Source organism: Lemur catta, chromosome 7 (assembly GCF_020740605.2).
Source record: "Lemur catta isolate mLemCat1 chromosome 7, mLemCat1.pri, whole genome shotgun sequence".
Classification (NCBI taxonomy): domain Eukaryota; kingdom Metazoa; phylum Chordata; class Mammalia; order Primates; family Lemuridae; genus Lemur; species Lemur catta.
In genome coordinates this window covers 82,529,574-82,551,996 of record NC_059134.1, presented here as the reverse complement: position 1 = coordinate 82,551,996, position 22,423 = coordinate 82,529,574, and the positions used below count along the sequence as shown (strand labels likewise).

At 44.0% G+C, this 22,423-nt stretch overlaps 1 pseudogene; it reads right to left on the bottom strand.

Moving 5' to 3' along the window:
* Positions 1–5,379: 5,379 nt before the first annotated feature.
* LOC123643006 lies at positions 5,380–5,585 on the bottom strand (annotated as a pseudogene).
* Between the last annotated feature and the right edge of the window lie 16,838 nt (positions 5,586–22,423).

The window sequence follows — 22,423 nt, the reverse complement described above, 5'->3', positions numbered from 1 at the left end:
TTGGATTTCTAGCAACAGAGCAGTAGAGAATTTCTAGCATTACTTTGGGTGTGTAAGAGCTCCCTACTGAAATGCAAGTGTCCTGAGGTAGGCGGCTCAGTACCTTCTGTGCTCATCAGGCAGGCAGGATATGAATTGCTGAGTGAGGGAGGAGAAGGAGTGGGAGCAGGCACAGGGAATGAGATCAGGGCTAGAAAAATAAAGAGGATTAGGAAGGGAATGGGAAAGAAAATGTGACACTCTTTGCTTATTCACAACTTTTGCCCTGGGCTGGCCTGGGTCCCTGGGATTGATTGGGACTCTCGGCAATGATGATGGCATATCCTGTGCCCTTGTTAATAGTTGGCTTTCTGCCAGACATGAGTGGTTTCCAACAGATTGTTCCAGAGGTAGTCTTGGCTCCTGTGGGAATTACCAGAGAATTCCAGCACTGCTGTGAATCCGGAAGAGTTTACATAATTTCCCCTGGGCTTGCCTCCACTTTCTTCCTTTATATTTATTTTTATCCCTCCAACCTCCCATGAGAGTTCAACGAGTCCTCCCAGCTAAAGGATAAGGAAGGGTGACAATATGAAATAGTCAAAGTATTGCATGCACAATTGCTTTCTTTCATTTTAAAAATTGCTTTGCATTTCTCCCCATGTGCATACATGGAGAGACTAAGTACATTGTCATCTCTTAGGTTAACCTCCATTCTTGATGAGGCAAAGGAACCGGAGCAAGAGGAGTAACATTTAGCAGAGGGTTGAACCAGTGAAAAGGAAAAGCAAGGTTCAGATAGGTAAATTGATCAGTTTAGTGTATGCTGATCTGCTGCATCTGGCTACACGTAATATCCTTAACTACAACAAAAATCTAACCGGAAGTTACTAAAACAATAAGAAAACATTGTAATCTCATGTAACAAGAAGCCTTAAGCTAGATCAACTGCAGCTTGGTTAATTCCGGTGGCTTGAGGACATCCTCAAGGAACCAAGATTTGGGGTTTTTGTTTTTCTCTCAGAAGCAGGGAAAAAAGGAGTGTTTTGTCTCTTTATTAGGAAGAAAACCTTCCTAGCAGACTTCCCCTCACATCTCACTGGCCAGAATTGTGTCACATGCTATGCCTGGTCCAGTGACAGGGAAGAGGAATTGAAGTTCCATGGTTGATTTAGACCAATCAAGATTCATTCCCTGGGACTGGAAAGTGCTGTATATAGCATCCTCTGAAGCACTTTATTAGGGTTCTGTTGACAAGGAAGAACAAGCAGGATGGCTATTTCTGCCACATAAAAACACTTTGAGGCCAGGCACGGTGGCTCACACCTGTAACCCCAGCACTTTGCGAGGCTGAGGCAGGAGGATTGCTTGAGGCCAGGAGTTCAAGACCAGCCTGGGCAACATAGGGAGGCCCTGTCTCTAAAAGAAAAAAAAAAAAGAAAGAAAGAAAAAAGAAAACACTTTAAGTATCTCTACCTCCTCTCTACTTCTCTCCACCATTCAAAATTATACAAACACTTCAAGGCCCAATTCAAATGTCACCTCCATGAAGTTTTTCCTTATACCTCAAATCAGAATTAATTACTTCTTCATCTATATGCCCAGAGCCTTTGTATCTTACATATACCACTTTTCAAAGTCTGCTTTGTATTAACAAATTTGCTTTTAGTCTCTCCTAATTCTAAATTTCTTGAGAAAAATGATCACATCTGATTCATGTCCATATTCATAAATCCAGGGACTAGCACATTTATTGCTTTCTCACCGAAGTCGATCACCTTAAGACAGATTTGCTGTGAGGCCAGGACCCTATATCCTTTGGTTCACCACTGTATACCCAATACCTAGCAAAGTGCCTGGCTCTGAGTAGGTGCCCCAAACATATCCTGAATGAATAATAAAGTAATTATAGCTACCAACTTATGTTTCGAGTCAAGATGGAGTAACTGAAGGAGTGGATTTATCCTCCCATTTGAAACAAACAAACAAATAAGCAGAAATGGACAAAATATTTGAAACAACAATTTTCAAGACACTGGACATCAGGCAACGAAGGGCATTGGACATAAAGTGAATAAATATGATTACCCCAGGCCACCGTGCAGAGAGGGAGAACTAAGATGGATCCTGGCAGACTCCTTGGGTTGAAAAGACAGAGGTGAGTGTCCAGAGAGACCACATCAGCCGTAATTCTTAGGAGAGAGTACCTGAGAGGAGATAGCTGCACAGACAGAGAATCCCAAAGACCTGCAGAGGGTCCCCTTAAGCATTCAGCAGAGTATGGACGGGTGCATGCAGGTGAGACCAAGCAATGAGCCATCTGAAAGGTTAGAAGGAAGAGTGGGTGGCAGGAACTGTACCCGTCCCCACCAGTCAGACTGGAAAAACTCATAGTTCCTGGGGCACTGGGGAGAGTGCTCAGCAAGGTCTTGCCTCAGTAGTGGGGAATAATTAACGTCAGACTGAACAGTGCTCTAGAAAATGCCTAACAAAACAATAATAAAAGCGAGATAAAAAAAAATCAAATTGTTTCTAAGTAACTTAACTTCATCCCAGAAAAGAGTTGAAGAAAATTTACAAAAAATATCCAGCCCCCAATAAGGCAAAATTCACAATTTATAGCATCCAATCAAAGACACAACAAGACAGCAAAACACAATGAGGAGAATAATCAATCAATAAAAATTGACCCAGAACTGACACAGGTGTTAGAATAACAGAGAACAGCATTAAAACAGTTATTACAATTGTATTCAATTATGTTTTAAAAGTTCAGAAGAGACAGGGAAGATATAAAAAAAGAAACAAATTGAAAGCCTAGATATCAAAACTATGATATCTTAGATGAAAAATATATCATATAAGATTAGCAGATTATATATTGCCAAAGGAAATATTAATGAACTCGAAGGCATAGCAATAGAAACTAACCTAAATAAAACATACAGACAAAAATGAAATAGAATCAGTGATCTCTGGGACCTCAAATTATATATATAATACAAGTCTGTGAAGAGGAGGCAGAAAAAAACATTTGAAGAAATGATGGCCAAAATTTTCCAAACTTGATAAAAACTATAAGCCACAGATCCTAAAAGCACAATAAACCCTAAAAACAAGAAACATGATTACAACCAGTGATAAAGAGAAAATCTTAAAAGCAACCAGAGAAAAAAAGATGAGTTAGGAGGCTATTACCAATGTAACAAAGATGTCAACTCTGATATCTTAAATCAAGTTATTTTTATCTTTGCTGCTATGGACTGAATTAAGTTCCCTCAAAATCCATATGTTGAAGTGCTAAGCCCCAATGTGACTATATTTGGAGATAGGATCTTTAGAAGACAATTAAAGTTAAATGAAGTCAGAAGGGTGAGGTCCTAATCCAATAGGACTGGTGTCCTTATAAGAAGGGGAAAGAGGTACCCTGAATGCACGCACCAAGGGAAGGTTATATGAGCATGTGAGGATATTGCAAAAAAGTGCCTGGCAAGCCCAGAAGAGAGCCCTTACCAAAAACCAACCATGCTTGCCCCCTGATCACAAACTTCCGTCCTCCAGAAGTGTGGGAAAATAAGTTTCTGTTGTTTAAGCTACCCAGCCTGTGGAATTTTGTTATGGCAGCCCAAGCAGACTAGCATACCTGGTAATTTTATTTCATGCTTGTCCATGTCCCTGGTACATCCAGGTTATGTGTAGATGGAAAAAAGGATACCAGTTGAAAAAGGGGGAGCCTAAAAATGCAAGAAAGGATAACTGATAAAATCAAGTCCCAAATCAATAGAGCACTTTGGAAATTAAACAAAAGCTAGGGAGTCTCACCTAGAAATTGATATAAGGACAAAATACTGCATTGATTTTAGGAGATTCATGGAGCATCTGGAGAGCCTCATGGACTCCTCCTGGTGCCCTGGACTCGACCTTAAATAACCTCTGTTGTGTGGAAAACCAGTTGGGTTGGGACCAAGGTTCTTGGAGGGAGATTGGGGGTTGGGGGTGGAGGAGTGATAAACAGGAAACAGGACGGCAGGGAGACATTTTGAGGCAGAGGAAAGAGCAGTTGTTGGACCTCATGTGTTTTGAGTCAACGCCTCTGTGGAGTGCAAGAGGGGTGAAGCAGGAGTGCTGGGGCATAAAAAGGGTTGAAAAGGTTAACATTTACTTGAATTAGAGAAAAGGAGGAGGAAGGAAGGAGGAATGATTAAAAGAATCCAGTGTTTTAGGGACAGCCAGATAAGGGCAGATGATATGATTGTTGTAGAACCCACCAGCCTGATGTGCCATTTTCACCAGCTCTCTGAGGAAGGTTTTAGCAACAGCAGCAGTAGTGGCAGAAAAAAAAATGGATTTGGGATTTATTGCAAGTTGAGAATTGGCAAGGAGAGTGCAAGAATAGATCTATTTGCTTTAAACTAGGATTTATTTTAAAGGAAAACCTAACTGCAAATGTTGGATAAGGAAGGAAGGAAAAAGGAAGAAAGGGAGAGAGAGAAACAGAGACAGAGAAAGGAAGGCAGGAAAGCAGGCAGAAAGGAAGGAAGGAAAAGAAAGCAAGTCCTTTTATCCTTTGGAAGGATTAAGGAGTTAGATATACTTAGCTGCCCTGGGGCATTGAATTTCTTGTTCTGAATGTATGAAATTTGACACCCTGTTGGTAGGAAATTAGAAAAAAGTTCTCTTTTGTTTGACCAAGGGTTATAACTAAGCCCTGTAGGCAGGTAGTTACTGAGAGTGCTCCACTCTGTTCTTAATAGAGTAGGAGCCACAGTTTCCTCAGCTACTCTGCTGGGATGGATCTCAATGGTGGGCTGGAAGAATGAGGTTCTTCTAACACCCTAACATGGCTTAAAGCCAGCCCCATCCACAGAGCTTCTCAGGTTTGCTGGTGGGTTAGGACAAGTGTGTTCTGCTACGGGCAATCTTTCGTGAATCCAGGAAGAGGCGATGTTACCAAGTCTTGCAGCACAGGATGCTGCAAGAACAACTGATGACAACCTTATCAACAAAAAGTACTTGAAACACGTTCAGGATTGTTACTGATAAACCAAAGGATAATTTTTTAAAAATCGTGTGCTCTATAGGAGAGATTTTTTTCCCCCTTTGAAAAATTACATGTGACGCATACTCCTATAGAATAACTATAAAACACAGAGAAACAAAAAGCGAAAATCACCTCAAATCCTACCATCCAGAAATAACCACTTTCAGCATCTTTTTGTATATCAGACTTGATGCATTCATATGCAAATGTATAAAGGTTATGTTTTATGAAAATGATATCATAGTACATACATTGTTTTGCAACCTGCTTCCCATTCCTTCTGCAATTTACCAGTCTATTGTGAACACTTCAAGTCATTTACACCTACATCGGCATTCTTTTTCTTTCTTTTCTTTTTAACCACTCAGACTATATCCTCTCCCTATTTTCCAGGAAGAGCAGACCGATCATCAATGGCCAATGGCTGTTGCAGTGAAGCAACACCGAGAGCCAGCTTCACACTCAGGAGAGCATGTTGCACCTCCTGCTCATGGTGCTTTACACATTCAGAGAAACTTCCTTAGTAGTGAACTATAGAGGTGATCGCAATCTATAGTCTTTACTTTTTTTTTTTTTTTTTGAGACAGGATCTTGCTCTGTCACCCAGGCTGGAGCGCAGGCCACTGCAGCCTCAAACCCCTGGCCTCAAATGATCCTCCCTCTTCAGCCTCCCAAATTATTGTGATTATAGGCGTGAGCCACCTACATCAGCATTCTTAATGGCTGCATGGTATTGCATCGTTCCTCAATTGTGGGAAGTTTAGACTGCAATTGTTATCAGAATTCCATCGACATACTAGCTCTTTGTAATGAGCAACCTAAACATCTCTGTGGCATGCAAGAATAAACGGCTTACAAGCGTGTAAGGTTTTAGCTGATCTGGGCTCAGCTTGACTGATCTCTGCTGGGCTGGGCTCACTCATGTCTCTGTGGTCAGGGGCTGGTTAGCTGAGCAGTCATCTTCATTTTGACTGTGCTCACTCATATGCCTGGACTGGCTGGCTGTTGGCTCGTCTAGGATGGCCACAGGTGGGACAACTAAGGCAATCGGCTGTTCCAGGTGGGTAATCCTCCAGGCAGCTAGCCCAGGAGGCATGTTCTCATGGCTACTCAGCCTAGCAAGGACTAAGCAGAAGTGTGCAAGCGCTTTTGCAAGACTCTGCTTCTATTACATTTGCTCACATCCTGATGGCCAAAGCAAGCCATGTGCCAAGCACAGAGTGGACTCACAGGGCAAATGGTGTGAATACAGGGAGGGGTGGAGAATTGGTTGTTTCTCTCTTTTTTTTTTGCAATAAACTCTTGTATACATATCTTTGGGTGCTATCTGATTATTCTGTGGTATAAATTCCTAGATGTAAAATTGCAAGGTCAAAGGTATCTCCTTTTCTGAAGACTCTGAAGACAAAATGCCAAATTGCTGTCCAGAAAGGTGTACCAGTTTACATTCTTATTAGTAGTATATAAGAAAGCCCATTTCTCTATATTCATGATGTATAGGAAAATATTATGCAACCTATGGACACTCTAGGGGTTTGTGCTCAAGTTGCATGATGTGCCCCAAAGCTTCATAAACACAAACCAAGAAAAATAAGCTTATCTTGGAAGTTCCAGGAGAGGTGCCCTAGTATGGTCCTTTGGCAATGCAGGTCCTATCTCTCCTCAGGAAGGATTGGAAAGACTCCAGGGCAATGCCAAGAGACAGAGGGGGTGACCATATATCCTGGTTTGCATAGAAATGTCTTCATTTACCCTGTTGTCCTGGCTTAATTATTAAAAGTACCCCCTTTCACTCTCAAAAGTTTCCTATTTGGGGCTATAGGTTATATGACCCCAGGTAAAGGTCACTATAACTTTGATCCCCAAACTCCTTCATTCATGCAACTCATGGTTTTGAACGTTTATTATGTGCCAGATACTGTGCTAAACACTGAGAATATAGCAGTGAGCAAAACCAGACAGGGTTCCTGCCCTCATAGTGCTTGCAGTCTAACAGGGGAGAGACGTTAATGGCATAATCACACAAATCCATGTAAAACCTCAGGAGTGGTGACTGCTTCGAGGAAGAGGTTCCCAATGCTAAGAGCATTTGTGTAGTATGGATCTTATGTGATAAGTATGATCTTATCAGAGGGATCAGGAAAGTATCCAAGAGGAAGTGATGCTTCAGCTGCTCAGCTGTGACTGGAAGTGAAAGAAACTAGAATATGTCACCTCCAAATAAGCCCGTCTCAGTCCATTTTTGTGTTGCTGTAAAGGAGTACACGAAGCTGGGTAATTTACAAAGAAAAGAGGTTTATGAAGCTCAGGGGTTCTGCAGGCTGTACAAGAAACACGCATCAACACCTGCGTCTGGTGAGGCCACAGATCACTTCCACTCATGGTGGGAGGGGGAGGGGAGCCAGTGTGTGCAAAGGTCACACGGTGAGAAAGCAGAAGCAAGAGAGGGGGAAGGCGCCGGACTCTTTTTAACAACCAACTCTGGAGGGAAGTCTCCCAGGAACTAATAGAGTGAGAGCTAACTCATTACCAAGGACTGGCACCAAGCCATTCCTGAGGGATCCACCCCCAGGACCCAAACACCTACCAGGCCCCAGCTCCAACATTGAGGATCAAATTTCAAAATGAGACTTGGAGGGGCCAAAACCCCCATCTCCAAAGCATGGCAGCCTCTTTGACATAAATATTTTCGAGCTAAAGTCTATGAAGAAGCAGCAAACGAATGAAGAGCTCTTTCTAGCCTTCCTGCCTTTCCACTGGCAGACAGAACATACATTCTCCTTTACTAGGGCAGCTCTTGGTAGCTCAGACACGGCACCACAGGAAGCCGCCAACAAACCTCACTCCATTAGTTTACTTCCATGTATTTACCTTCCCAGTTTCCCACTTCTGGAAGCCTAACGCCGTTTTCCTTTATCTTGTCACTTTTCTACACGTACTGTTCTTTGCTGAAGATGCTACTGAAGCCAGAAGGTAGAATATGGTGCTCGGAGGATAGGTTTGGGCCAGAGTTATTAATATTTTAGTCACGTGCATTTTAGGAGTTAATTGAAACTGTGGACCTGCATGAAAGGGCTTTGGGAGAGAAGAGACCTAGGACAAGGCCTGGAGGACTGGGCGGAGGAAGACGGGGCCTGCAAAGACTGCAGAGAGGCTTTTGTCACAGAGATAAAAGGGAACAGACCAGTGGTATGTTATGGGAGCAAGGGGCAGAGTGTTTCAAAAGGCAGATAGTTCACAGAGATGCTGATAGTTGTTGAAAAGTCAAAGAAGAAGTGTGATAGCTAGTCTACAAAGATGGCCGCCCCGTGAACCGTCTTTCTAAAACTCACAGCTTTGTGTAGCACCGTCCCGCGCCGAATGGGGCTTGTACCCGTCCAACCAACAGACTGAAGCAGAGGGGACACTGCGTGACTTTCAAGGTCATATGAATCCTTGCAACATCTATCTTGAAATGGAGAGAGAGAGAGAGAGAGAGAGAAATGCCTGGCTAGTCCCCAGTTGTTCTGCCGATCCAACCTGGATGCCCGCCATGTGAGGAGAGAAGCCATCCTGATGTGAAGCCCCTCGAGCAAGCTCAAGTGAGACCTGCTCAGCTGATTCTGGTTAATCCATGAACCATGAGAGATAAAAATAAATTCCTGTATAAAGCTACTAAATTTTATAACTGGAACAAAAAAGAAATGTCTGTTGGATTTGGAGGTATGGAGGTCATTCCTGTTTTGGGGAGTGATAGGGGCAGAAGCCAGATCTGAAAGGGTAGAAGACCAGGTGAAAGCTGAAGAAATTAAAACAGGGAAGACAGCTACGTTCTGGAGATGGCAAGGAGACTGATATAGGATAAAAGCAACTTAAGAGACAAAACAAAGAGATACAATATGAGAACCTTGTTCAAATCCTGATTTGAACAACCCAACTGTAGAAAAACATCCATGAGATAATTGGTAAAATGGAATGTGGACTGGGTATTAAGTGATATTAAAAATCACTATTAATTATTTAGCTATAATAATGACCTGGAGGTTATGTTTTTAAAATATGCCCTTATCAGTTCAAGATGCATACTGTGAAGACCTGACATATAGAATTTTCTTTAAAACATGTACATTGGTAAAATGGTAATAACTGTTGAGGCCAGGTGATGGGTAAGTAGGAGTTCATGATACTAGTTTCTCTAGTTTTTAATATATTTAAAAATTTCTATAACAAAAAGTTTTTAAAACCTATATGGAAACATATTCTTTATTTTATTAAGGATTTATAGAGAACAAATGTTAACATGCAATTGTGGTAGTCAAATATAGAGTATGTCCTTGTTGATGTAATGATTCTCCTCCTGGGATATTGGAGGGAAACACCTGTACTTAATCTGTCACTCTAATGATACTCTACAAAGGGGAAAAAGAGTCAAAGGAAGGATTCGATGGAGAGGAAACAAGTGAACACAAAGGAGAAAGGAGGCATATTGATAATGTAAGGTTCGGAGAAGGAAAGTGGGGTGGGATCAAGACTCAAGGTGAGGGAGCCAGTGTAGACAGATGTGTATGTTTTGGTGTCTAGAGGAGGATGGAATTCATATTTGGCAGATTCTAAGTCCTCAGAGAATTAGAAGTGAGGTCAGGTGCTAGAGAGTTGGGGGTTGGTAATTGGGAAATTGTACTTTGAAGGGATTTGAAAATGTTATTGAGGTGGATGAGAAGTGTGTTTACTGGAAGAACACAGTGGAATTGCAGGGCACAGTAGAATCGCAAGGAAGTTTAGAATATTAGCAAGAGCATTATTAAAACAATGGACCAGGGACCTTAAGCTGGATAAGCTGAGAACAATGCCAGGAAAATGCCTATGGACTGGGAGGAAAAAGAGGCCTTGCTGGTCCGGCTGCCCTGATGGTGTGGAAGAAGGGAACCTGCAGAGATCTGGACTCAGTAAGTGTGGGAACGGTGCTGAGCATGTGTATTTAACGAGAAGCCTGGGTGGTTCTAATGCAGGTGCAGGTGGTTCTTGGACCATACTTTGAGAAACGCTGTCCTAGTGATTGAATAAAGAGTGAAGCCAGTTTGGGGCTGGAGGCCTGTCCTGTTCCAGTGGGGAAGCACAGGACAGACAAGAGAACGTGGGCTTGTTTGTTGTTTCAGATGGCTCTGTGGCTTTCTTGGCCTGATGGATTGCAACTTGAGAGCCCAATTTGTCCAACTGGGCACCTTTCCCAGGGCCCTAGTGGAGCTCAAACACAAAGGTACGTGGCCTTCAAAGTAACCCTGTCTGCGCTTGCCCCAGGGGCTTCTCCCCCAGAGACTGTAACTACTGGGGGTTTTGTTGTTTGTTGTTTGTTTTTGCGATTTTTGATTCTAGAAATAAAATTGAGCTTTCAAAATCAACCAACCAACCAATCAACACTGTTGAGGTTTGCACATTTGGGCTAATTGTTTTCCTTTTCATTTAGACTTATTTCCCACTGAGTGTGAGGTAGCACTTTCAAGTAAATCTTTGGTAATTCCCAGGCATAAAATGATTGCCTTCATTTCTCAGTGGGGCATGCTAAAGTGGGCTGATTTTCAGAGAAAACAGGAATAGCAGTTTTTCTAGCTTAAGGCCTGGAAGAAAACTGCCTTTTTTTTCTGACAATCATAATCCACTCATGCTTTAAAAACATGTTTCAAAATCAAGAGGACTCTGAGAGTCTGGGACATGCTGGAAGGATGGATTAAGGCATAGCTTGTTTGCCAGTTTATCTCTAATCTAGACGAATGTAGCTCTTATTTCTCCTCTCTTGCAACTTCCTCCACCACAGACCCTATGAGTTGCCTGGGTGTCAAAGAATTAAGCCTGCCTTGAATTAGCAGAAGCAACAGGAGGGGGAGGGAACCGCTTTCTTCTCTCCTGGTCTCCACCATGATTCTTGGATTTGAATTTGCGGTGGCAGAAGGCAGGGAAGGTGGGTGCTCTGGGAGGGGAGCACAGCCCAGAGAAGAGCAGGTCCTGTGGCCACTCTGTCTGGGCAGCCTGACCAAAGCAGAGCAGAAGCCAGGCTGGCTTGGAATGGGGCGCTGAGCACAGGGGCTTTGAGTGGTGTCTGGGGAAATCCTGAGCCACTTAAATGAGCCGTTTAAATCTGACAGACAAATTGGTGTTTTAAGAAGATTTACCAGGCAGTGATGTGCAGAATGAGGTGGGGGTGGGGGCAGGGCTCTGTTAACAGAGGTGGAGGAAGGATGAAGCTATGAGAATAGGATTGTGCTTTGAGTCAGCAAATACTGAGGGCCTACTGTGTACCTTGCCTTGCACCAGCACCACCTTCAAGCACGCTCTCTCCCCAGGAATAGAATCAGCATCTGCCCTTTTGTCCAAGCCAGAACTCTAGTTTCCTTGAGGATGCCTTTCTCTGCTTTTCTCCCCAGTCTATGGCGTCCTCCTGTCAATGCCACACCCCTTACATCTGCCTGCTCCCCCCATCGGCCTCCCTCTCCCATCTCTTCCTGGAGCTGAGGCTCCCTGCCTCCAGCCTCCTCACTGTAACTCCTTCTCCACCTGGCAGTCCTTGGGGTGGGGTGGTGGGGGTGGCCTTTCTAAAGCACATCAAATCATGCCACCTCCCCCAGCAGGAACCGTTTGGTGGGCCCCCCACTGTCCCCAAGGGCAAGTCCAAACCCCTAACAGAACCAGGAGGCCCTTGGTACCTGGGTCCTGCTTAGCTCTCTTTCCTTTCAGTCCACTCCTCCCCTGTGACTCTTCCTTCAGGACACAGAGATCCTTCCTCCCAGAAGCTCTGCCTGGGGCAGGTCCCTCGTACAGGCTCTCAAAGAACTGTCTCTGCTGCTCTCGCAGGGCTTATCTCACCATATGGTCACTGGCCATTCTCTTCTCTCCACCGCATATGAGCTTCCAGAACACCTTCCTCCTCCCCCAGCACCCTCCTGACACATAAAACATGCTTGGTAATTATTTACCAAATGTGAATGGATGAATAAGAACCTGGGATCGAGGTGGGGGAAAGGTGTTGATCCCATTTTACATATTAAAAAACTGAGGCTTAGAGAGTGATTTAATAATTTGTTCAAAGCTTCTCAACTTCACTGCCCAGAATCCACTTCAGGGTGCTGATGTCCTGTCCAGCGCTTTTTCCTCTTCCTTGCAGCCACAGATCGGAGGTCACCAAAGTAAAGAGTCCTGCACAGTGTTTTCAGTTCTGGCTGGTCATTCAGAGAGCTTGCAGTGGGGCCCACTGAGGGGACAAATGCAACAATAGATGCAGAGGCTTTGATATATTAGTAAGGGATTCATAAACCGGAGTATTATTCGGTTTGGAGATTGCAAAGGGCTAGGAGTCCAAATGAACCATTTTCCAACATAATTTGAACATTTATTTCACTGAAGTTATTATTCAAAACACAAGCCCTCTCTGTTTCTGAAAGCCAAAGGATCTGGTTGCATGAGTTCATTACTCTTTTTTTTTCTTCCCTCCAATAAATGTTCTTTGCTTACTATTTTTTTTTTTGATTGACTGGAAGAACCGCATTGCAGAATGATAGATATTGTTCATTTAACTCCAGCATTTACTTTTCCTTTGAACTGGTGTTCTGTTCATGATTGATCAGACTTCTCCCCCATTTAGCACCCATGTAAAACACTGCACAAGATTGGGTCTGTAGCTTGGATAACGTTTTTGCAGCAATCTGTTCAAGCCGCCGCAGGCATGCCGAGTGGCATGGAAGCTCTTAATGAAACGTTGGTGGATATTAGGGTTTTATGGACTGGAAAACAGTACAAATCGAAGCGCTTTGCTTACTGTTTATCTGTTTGGAACGTTTTTATTTTCTAAACCTGGCAATGTTCATATTTTTCATCCAGCATTTTGGTTTGGTTCTTTACATATTGATTTTCCCGTTCATTGGCATGTCCTGATGAGGCTGGAGCAGTCAGGTGTGCGGTCGGTATAAGCTCGGGACAGGAGCCACAGGATTGGGGAGCATTCTCTGCCCTGAGACCCCTCAACTCAAGGGATGAGACAGCAGAGCTGACTACATTTAAAAAACAAACAAACAAAAACCTACACCTGTCTTTCCCATGTGGTTTTCCCTTGAGCCAGCAGGTTTGGCCTTTTATAGTATTATCTTCCCAACACTTACATACAAATCCTACAGCAAAATTAGTCTTCTTTCTCCTTACATTTTATAAGGCGATATAACAGACAGGGTCTCAGCAGAAAACCAAATCCACCAGATGGTTTGCCCAGGGGTCGGCAAATATTTTTCTGTGAAGGGTCAGACAGTAAACATTTTTGGCTTTGCGGGTCACATACAGTCTCTGTTGCCACTAGAGGCCACAGGCAATGCCTAAATGATGCCTGAAGGCGTGGCTGCGACCCACATAACTTTCTTTGCAAAAGGAGACTGGGAGGGTGGTATTTGGCTTGTGGGCTAAAGTTTGCTGACCCCTGGCTTAAAGGAAACGACTTTAAGGGACAATGAACAGATACATGGCCAAGGTCAAGGGAACAAACAAGGGACCCTGAGAGCAGCAGCAGCAGGAAGCTGTTACTCTCAAAGGCGGAAGGGACAAGGGAGGACACAGGTTCATGGACGGGCTCTAGGGCAGGGAGGGAAGAAATACCCCAGTCTCTTCCTCCTTCTTCCCTCAGCTGTCCTGCCTTTGTCCCCCATCGTCCGACCTACCAGGGCCCAGCCAGCAAGGGCTGGTGATGACGTCCTCAGGGGTTGGCATCTCAGAGCACAGAGCGGGTGGACCCAGGTGCAGAACGTCTCAGGGAGGAGACGGGTAGAGAAAAAAATGGGGTTAGCCACACGTGGACGTCTATTTGGGGACTAATTTCTTATACCTGCTCCTTTTTGGAGTAAAAGCAATCTTGGCTGGCCATATCCCCTGACCCTGGTTACGCACCCTGACTTTATTCTGGAGAACTAACCCTCTGCATCACATGATAGCCATAGGCTCCAATTCAGGCCAACGAGACACTGGCGCAGAACTTTTGTTTGAACTGTTGGGAAAGATAATCTGTCCTTTTTCTGGTGGATCCAAGGCTAGAACTTTGGCAGCCAACGGAGCATGTGTTGGGGCCCTCAGCAGGGAAGAGCCTGTGCTGAGTCAGTGCAGGGGACGGCAGAGAGACACCCAGGTCCTGATACTGTCGCCGAGCCCCTGGGTCCAGCTGTACCTGGAAGGAACACCCTCACTTCTCAATCACGTGAGCCAGTGCACTCTCGTTCTTACTGGGACCAGTTTTCTGTTTCTGGCAACTGGAAGGATCCTGGCTAAAAGAGAAAGTCCAAATGTGTCTCTGGAGCCAAGGTCTGCCTACTCCACAGCTGTGTGGACCTCAGATGAGTCACATCTAATCACCAAAGCATGCGGGAAGTGACGATTCTCCTGTGTGCACGAATATTCTCATGTGTGCACGCAGCTGCTTTCAAGCAATGACAGGTATTGCTAGCATGTACACTTCTCAGACACGAAAAATCTTTCTTTTGTGAATATCTGTGTGACATGGACCTCATGTGTCACAAAGACAGCAACTTCCTAGGTAATTGCATAGGTAGGGTGAGATAACCATAGCAACCCGGCAGGCTCTGAGATATGTCATGCTGATCGCTGTGGCTCGGGGACACTGATGTCAATTTGGTATCTGCCTTGGTCTGTGCTATTTGGTGGCGACTTTTCCTTTGCTTGAACGGAGGGCTTCTTGCCCCGTAACACCTCCCATCAGTCAGTGACTCCCCAGATTTTGAATGTTATGGGCCAGTAAAATGTCTAAAACAGAGAATTGATACAGAGTTGTCAACTCATTTTGCTAAGTGAGACTATTTAACAAAAGAGATAAAACAAACAACTACCGTCTACTATTACCCTCATTTCATGAAAGAAGGGCCACTTTCACATGTCTGAAAGTAGAGAATAAAAGAGAGGCCCTTGAACAGAGCACGTCTATCTTTAAGAAAAATGCACAACTTCAGGGACACTGTCTGGATGGACACTGTGCACAGCCAGGACACCTGGACGAGGGGCACACAGGGCCTGAATCCAGTCCTCTCTCTGCTTGCCAAGCTGTGTCCCCTGCACGGGCTGTGTCCACTTGGATGAAGAGGTGTTTTCTTCTCTACACAAAGGGCCTTCCTGCTTGCCAAGCCGCGTGCGACAAGGCTGTGTCTGCCCAGAAAGGGTAACTTCCTCTAATCTCTGCAAAACACTTTTGGAGCTGGCAGCAGCCCTGCATGACATTGTTCTACTTTAAAACATTTCACTGGCGCTGTGATTCAACCGGTGCCTGGCACTTAGTAGGTGCTCAATAAGTATGTGTTCAGTGAATGTTGAGTGGCTGGCGGGAACTCCAGCAAGGGCCATTCTGGTCTACATCGTGCCATTAGGGGGCCACCGTGGTAGTTTGCGGCACAGCTACGGGAATCACGTTTCATGGAACTTTCTCAACTCATCCGTGTCCAAATGGAAGGAAGTGGAGAGCAAGATTCTCCATTCTTTGAGAGGACCATAAGGAAACCAGCCTTGTTTAAGTGCCTGCTATGTGCCAAGTCAGGCACTAAAGCACGTCGTACTATCATCTTATCTAATAGCTCAGGCAACTGGGCCTTTGAAGGGTTAAATAACCTGCTCCACGTCACCCAGTGGCAAAGCCAGATTTTGACTGCAAAGTTGAAAATATGGCTGGGATTCGCGTAGACAGTTACCCTAGGGTCTGGCACTCAAGGGGTGCCGCTGCGGGTGTCTGCCCTGTATCCCTAGGATGTTGCTCAGTCATGGTGTTTGTGATCAGTTCCCCACCTTGCTTTTCAGCACGTTAGGCAAGAGAATCAGTTTACCATCAGGATGTCACTAGAGGTCACTGACATCAAGCCAGAATTGAGTGCAACTAGTAGGTAATAAACAGGGAAAAACTCTACCTCTTTACCTGCTAAAAAATATACAGTTCATACCAATAAGCAAAGAACCCAGAAGTCCAGAAGAAAAGAATAATGGAATAATTATAATAAACTGTGTGTTTGCTTTCCTTTACCTCCTTGCTGATTTCAGCTGAGGAATACTCCCTCTTAGCATCTGTGATGTGTTTTCCAGAACTCAGGGTCTCAGCTCATCCCACAGCACATGGCCTGCACAGAAACAGTTTCCTGAGTTGTCGGCATGATCGAACGTTCATGCTACAAAGGCTGATTCTTGGTCACCCCCCAGCTCACTGCAACAGAGCAGACCTCACCAACCACGCTGCACAGCCTACGTATGCTTCTAGTCGTTTCAGAAACTATTTGTCAACAGGTTGCTCTGTGCCTATACGGCATCATTCCCATCCTCTGAAGTAGCTTGTAGAACAGAAGTCAGACCACAACGTGAGTTCCAAGTGTGAGCGTGGGGATGTGGACAGGGTATGGCTACGGATTGGCTGCAGAGCTGTGAATGAGCCTCAGGTGGGACCGGAGCTTGACATTTGAAGGACAGCTGGGATTTGAATAAGGAAAAAGAAGAGGAAAGGGCATGCTGTGAGAAGGGACCAGGATCAGCAAAAATGCTGCTGATGAGAAATTCACATTGAACCAATAGCTACTGATCCTGGGCACCGGACATTCTCTTCGTTCATCCACTTGCTTGGTGTTTCCCACAGAAGCCCAGGGTGGGGAGTGAGTCTCAGAAAACCTTTCTCAGACTGATCTAGACATAAAGACTTGCTGTTTGGAGCATAGACATGAGGGTGCAGGCTCATGTAGCCAGGCATCAGCAATGGAGCAGGATCCGGGTGTGTTGGAGGAGGAGGATGAAGAAGGCTAGAATAGTGGGAAGTAGATGATGAAGGTGTAGACCTTATTAAAGAAGAAAACGGACAAGAGCAAATGGAGAACTTAAAGAAGATGACAATGATTAAGTGGAATAACCTGCTTTGCAAAAGTCTTATCGTGACTTGACTGCTTTTGCCTGGCCACTCTCTGCCTTCTCACCTGGGTGGGGAGTTTAGGTTTAGCCCCATGGTCCATTCCTTTTGGGGTCTGCCTGTCTACAGAGCATGTGCTTGGCTCTGCCCTTGGCTGCTGGGTAAACATGGGAGTAAGGACTCACCCCTGTGCCTGGGATGGAGCCTGGGGCTCTTCCAGTGATGCCTGTTCTAGGGGAACACGTCTGTTTAGCTGGGTGGAAGCTCTGAGAGTCAGTGTGGGCCCTGCCATACTGTTTTCCTCTCTGCCCTGACAATTGACGGTGTTCCAGATGGACTCTGCTCCAACTGCTGGGTCTCTGAGTTAAGGTGACATGGAGCTGATCCTCAGCTGGCCACAGTGGATATGTAACATGAATGAAAAATAAACCTTTCTGGTCATCAGCCATCGAGATTCCTGGTATAAGCTACCTCCCTGCCTAACACAAGGTCTACAGTTGCTGCACGTCTAAGCCACTTTCTCCAACAGCCCTATGTGTAATAGCCTGACAATGACATCTCCATCCGCCCTTCTCTTTATTTCTAGAACTCTGTTGGGACAGAGGCTGTTATTATTTGGACTCCCTCACACCCCGATAAGGGCCTGATCTGCAGAACTCCAGGCAAAAATTGATCTCACATCTCAGTCTACAAAAGGAAAGCTGGAAGCATCCATAGAAAATGTATTGGTGAGTTCTGACGCTGTGAAGTGAGTGGAAGATTATTTAGATAAATGAATTAATCTGATTGAAATGGTTCTCAGAAGTAAATGTCAATGAACCAGATGTAGTAATTTCTTGCTCATGAAGTAGTGTTAGTATGTATGTGATTTGAAGTTTATGTTAAAACACAAGTGCGGCATTACCTCTTGGGCTGTGGCTGGTGCGGGCAAGGCATGGGGCCACCATGAATGGAAACTGCTTGTGTCACATATGGTTAGCTCAGGCAGGATGATGGGCCAGACTCGAGGTTTCTACAATTTAGTTTTGAATCATAAACAATAAGGCAAAGCCAGAAATATACCTTTTGTGTAGAAATTACCATCAAGCTATCTGTAAACATCTGCTAAGCAAAATCCAAGTGGCCTCTGTGTGGTGGAGGCTTTGCTTCAGTGCTTCCAAGGAACAATGCTGCCTTCAGAGGGAACAACGGCCCTCTTAAAATATGTGTGTGGGATCTTAGGAGATAGTTACCCCTTTATGTACACATTTCCCAAAAATGGGTTGCTGTCAAAATGTGTGCTCCAAAAAGGGATTAGAAAAAAATTATCAGGGAAACACTGAGTTCAAGGTTTATTTATTTATTTATTTTTACTATAGAAACTTCTCAGAGGCTTTAACACATTAATGTTCAATGTGCTTCTCCAGAAGGGGCTATAGTATACAGCAACCTCCTGAACTTTTTTGACCATAAATGATGGTAGGTAGATAGATAGATTAATGGACTGATGGATGGATGGAAGGATTGAGGGGTGGAAGGATGAAGGGATGAGTATGGGCATAGACAAATAAATATATTTGGGATTTCATTAGACCATTGGTAAATGATAAAAAATATTAAATGAACCTATAAGTATACCTTTGACTGGACAGATGAATTGAACTCTTACAGTGAAAATTAAATCAGCTGATAAATTAGGATGCTTTGGGGGACAGAAAACAAACTTTCATATAGAAGGGACTTAAACAATAAGGTTATCTATCATCTCTCATGAGAAGTTTGGAGGCAAGGTGATTTCAGGTTCGGCTAACTCAGCAGTTCTACAATATTATCGTGAATCTGGGCATTTTCTTTCTCTCTGCCCTGCTTTCCTCAGCGCGGAGGCGGTCTCTCCCTCCTAACTGCAAGATGTTGCTGCAGTTTCCAGCTCCCACACCAGGCAGACACAATCCTCCACAAAGTTAAAGGGAGGCATTTCTTCCTCTGTGTGGCTTTTTCTTTAGGAAAGAAATTCTTTCCCAGTAGCCGCCAGCAAATTCTCCTTGGATCCACATGGCAAGGTTTGGCTTGCACGCTGGTGCCCCGAATGTAATGAAAGCTAGGAAGGGGAGTGTTTGACGTTTTAGGTCTCCACAGTGGGAGGTGAGTCCTGCCAGCAAGGGAAGCGGGGTGTCTCAGCAGGGTTGGTAGACAGGCAGCCAGTAGTGTCTATCATATAATCGTGTGATCTTTGTGAAACAGAACCAATAGGATATTTATTTGTCTCTATCTATCTACCTATGCATCTATCTATTATAAAGAATTGACTCACAAGGCTATGGAGGCTGAGAAGTCCCAAGGTCTGCTATCAGCAAGCTGGAGACCCAGGAAGGCCAATGGTCTAGTTTCAGTCTGAGTCCAAAGGCTGGAGAAGACCAATGTTCTAGCTTAAAGACAGAGAAAGCAAATCCGTTCTCCCTCCCCCTTTTTATTCTGTTTAGGCCTTCAGTGGTTTAGGATTAGACCCACCCACATTGGGAAAGGCAATCTCCTTTACTTTGTCTACTGATTCAAATGTTAATCTCATCCACAAAAACCCTCACAGAAACACCCAGAATAATGTTTAACCAAATATCTGGGCACCCAGTAGCCTGGCCAAATTGACACATAAAACTAACCAGCACACTTAGGCAAGTTACCTCTTCAAGCCTTCATCACCTTGTTTGTAAAATGTGATATGTAATTGGGTTGTTGTCAGAGTTAAATAAAATAACACATTTAAAGTACATAGCACAGCACCTAGCACACAATTCACTCTCAATACAGATTTTTTTAAAGGACAAAATTGAACTCATTGTAATAGTAATCACCCAAACTTCACTGACTCTCTCACTGTTATGCTGCCTCAAGACCTCAGCCCCTTACAAATACTGAGTGAGTCATGTGAAGAAGTCCCAAACGAATATCATGCATAGACTCAGGAATTAGTCTGTCCTCTGCAATTGACACACAGCCATCATACTTTTCTCCTACCCTGGCCCCGTGCAGATGTCAGTTGCCTGCACAGCCACTTAAGATGAGAATACTAATGTTCATGCTAAGCACGGACTGTACTGATCCCGAGATGGTGCCTTTGAAGATTCCAGAGCTGGGTTCTGAGCGAAAGTGGGGCGAAAAGCCCTCTAAGTTGCACAGAATCCTCCATGAAAACCACTCCTTCAGCTTCTTCTGCAGCCCTTCTCACCAGAGCTCATTCATTCATTCAACAAATATTTATTGAGCATCTACCAAGTCCCAGCACTGTGCTACAGTGGCTCACAGGTGTTTGGCAATTGAGCTGAACCAAAGGCATAATTGGCAGTAGAAAGTTGGAGACTTGGGGACAGATGCTGCATCTTCCCCAGACCCAGGGTACAAAGAGGTCACAGTGCTTTTGCTCTCCTGAAGACTTGGCAGCTAAAGGGGTGAGGGTGGGGAGAGGCATACGGGTTTTGCAACTGTGACCTTTGAGAGCAAGAACTATTGCTTCTTGGTGTACCTGATCTTTACATCGGATTTTCTGTAACTGGCCTCTGGCAAGTATGCCATTTTGGAATAGAGGTGGAAAAAGACAAATAGAATTTCTCCCTCTTCTTTTTTTTCCCCCTTCCCTGTTTTGGAACTTTTTATCCATGCCTGGGACTGAAAACACCTGAGAATAGGGAGCTGAATTTTCTTCTTCCTTCTGCCCCAACAAAAGTGTGTATTTTGAAGGAAAAACAAGGTTCCAAGGTTGGTCAACATTGCCAGTGGTGTCACAACTTAAGTGAGTTGATTTCTAAAGTCAATGAGCATAGCAAAGATTGCCTAACATTAAAATAACCCTTAAGAATTCAAACTCCCATAGATATGGTTTTGTGGATCAGAAGCTATAGTATGTCTAACAGAGCAGTTTTTCTCTCAACATGGGAACAGATCGCTATTTCTGTGTTTGAGCACCAGATGAGGTATTTGGCTCGTGTTTAGGGATCATGAGGAATGCAAAATAGTTTTAAGTTATTTGTTTTATGTTAGTTAAGTGTGAATAGTTTGCATATATTTAAATGAGGATATGAATGTTGGGAAATCACTGTTGGGGCCATTGCTGATACATAGTATGCTAGCCATTTCCATGTAACTGAACACCTAAAAATTAATTTAAAACCATTTTTATATTTTCTCTCAATTTTTATTTTTGAAAATTTCAAACCTAGAGAAGAGTTAAAAGAATACTATAACGAATACCTATATATCATTCACCTAGTTTCATCAATTGTTAACATTTTGCCACATTAGTATTCCCTATTTCTCTCTCTAATACACACACACACACACACACACACACACACACAGTGTGCACTAGTCTTAATGAGGTTTCGCAAATTGAGTGCACCCTTGTAACCAGCGCTCAGATCAAGAAACACAATGTCATTAGCACCTGGAATTCCTTCTTGGATGGCCTTTCTGACATTACTCTCCAGGGGTATCCATTATCCTGACTCCTAAGACCTAAATTGGTTTTGTCTGCTTTTTAAATTTATGTAAATAGAATCATATTTTATATACTCCTTTTAGAGTCTGACTTCTTTTGTTCAACATTATGTTTGTGAGTTTCGTCCGAGTTTTTCTGCTTAGCTCTGTTTGTGTGGTTGTTGCTGTTCACGGCACTGACTTTTTTGAAGCCTCCAGGCAAGTTGTCTTGTAGACTGCTCTGTGATCGGGGTTTGTCTGATCATTTCCTCTTGCTTAGACTGAGCTTAAGTATTTTGGCAAGAGTACAATGCACGTGAAGCTGCGTGCTTCCCACTGCATCCCACGAGGGGCACATCGTCTCACTTTGTCCCATTATTGGGGGTGCTAAGCTTGATCACTTGGTTAAGCAGATGTCTGACAGATGTTACTGTTGTAATGATACCTTCCCTTTTGTAATTAGTCAATACTCTTTGGGAGGATTCTTCGAGATCGTGTGAATATCCTGTTAGCCGATGGACTTTTCACACAATGGTTTTAGCATCTATTGATGATCCTTGCTTGAGTCAATCTTGTTGAAGTTGAGATTCTTAAGAAATTCTCTTGTAAAACTCAGACGCTCCTAAGTATTCATGTTTCCTAACCCCTAGCCTCTGCAAAGATACAAGATGAACACACAGCCTGTTCTCGTGTTTTTTTGCTGAGCTGTACTCTCTGCCTTACCTGTTTCACTTTGTACCCTGTGAGGCTGACCCTGAACCCTGCACCATCCGCATTCCCTTGCACTCGGGTTGCTGGGTGGGTGCCGCCCTTGGGAGCATGTTACAGGCAAGACTTCCAAGGCCAGGAGGACAGAGGGCACTTCAGCCCTTTCGGCCCTAGGAATGGTAATAGCTTCCTGCTTTTCCAGTCTCTGGGTGCCTTGATATTTCTTGTTTGTTCATTTAACCCTGTCCATACCACCATAAATACTCCTTTTATTTTTCAAAAAATCTTTTTTTTAACCCATCTGAAAAGTTCTGCTTCCTGTTGGGACCCCGACTGATTCCATGAATTTCGCTCTAAATCTC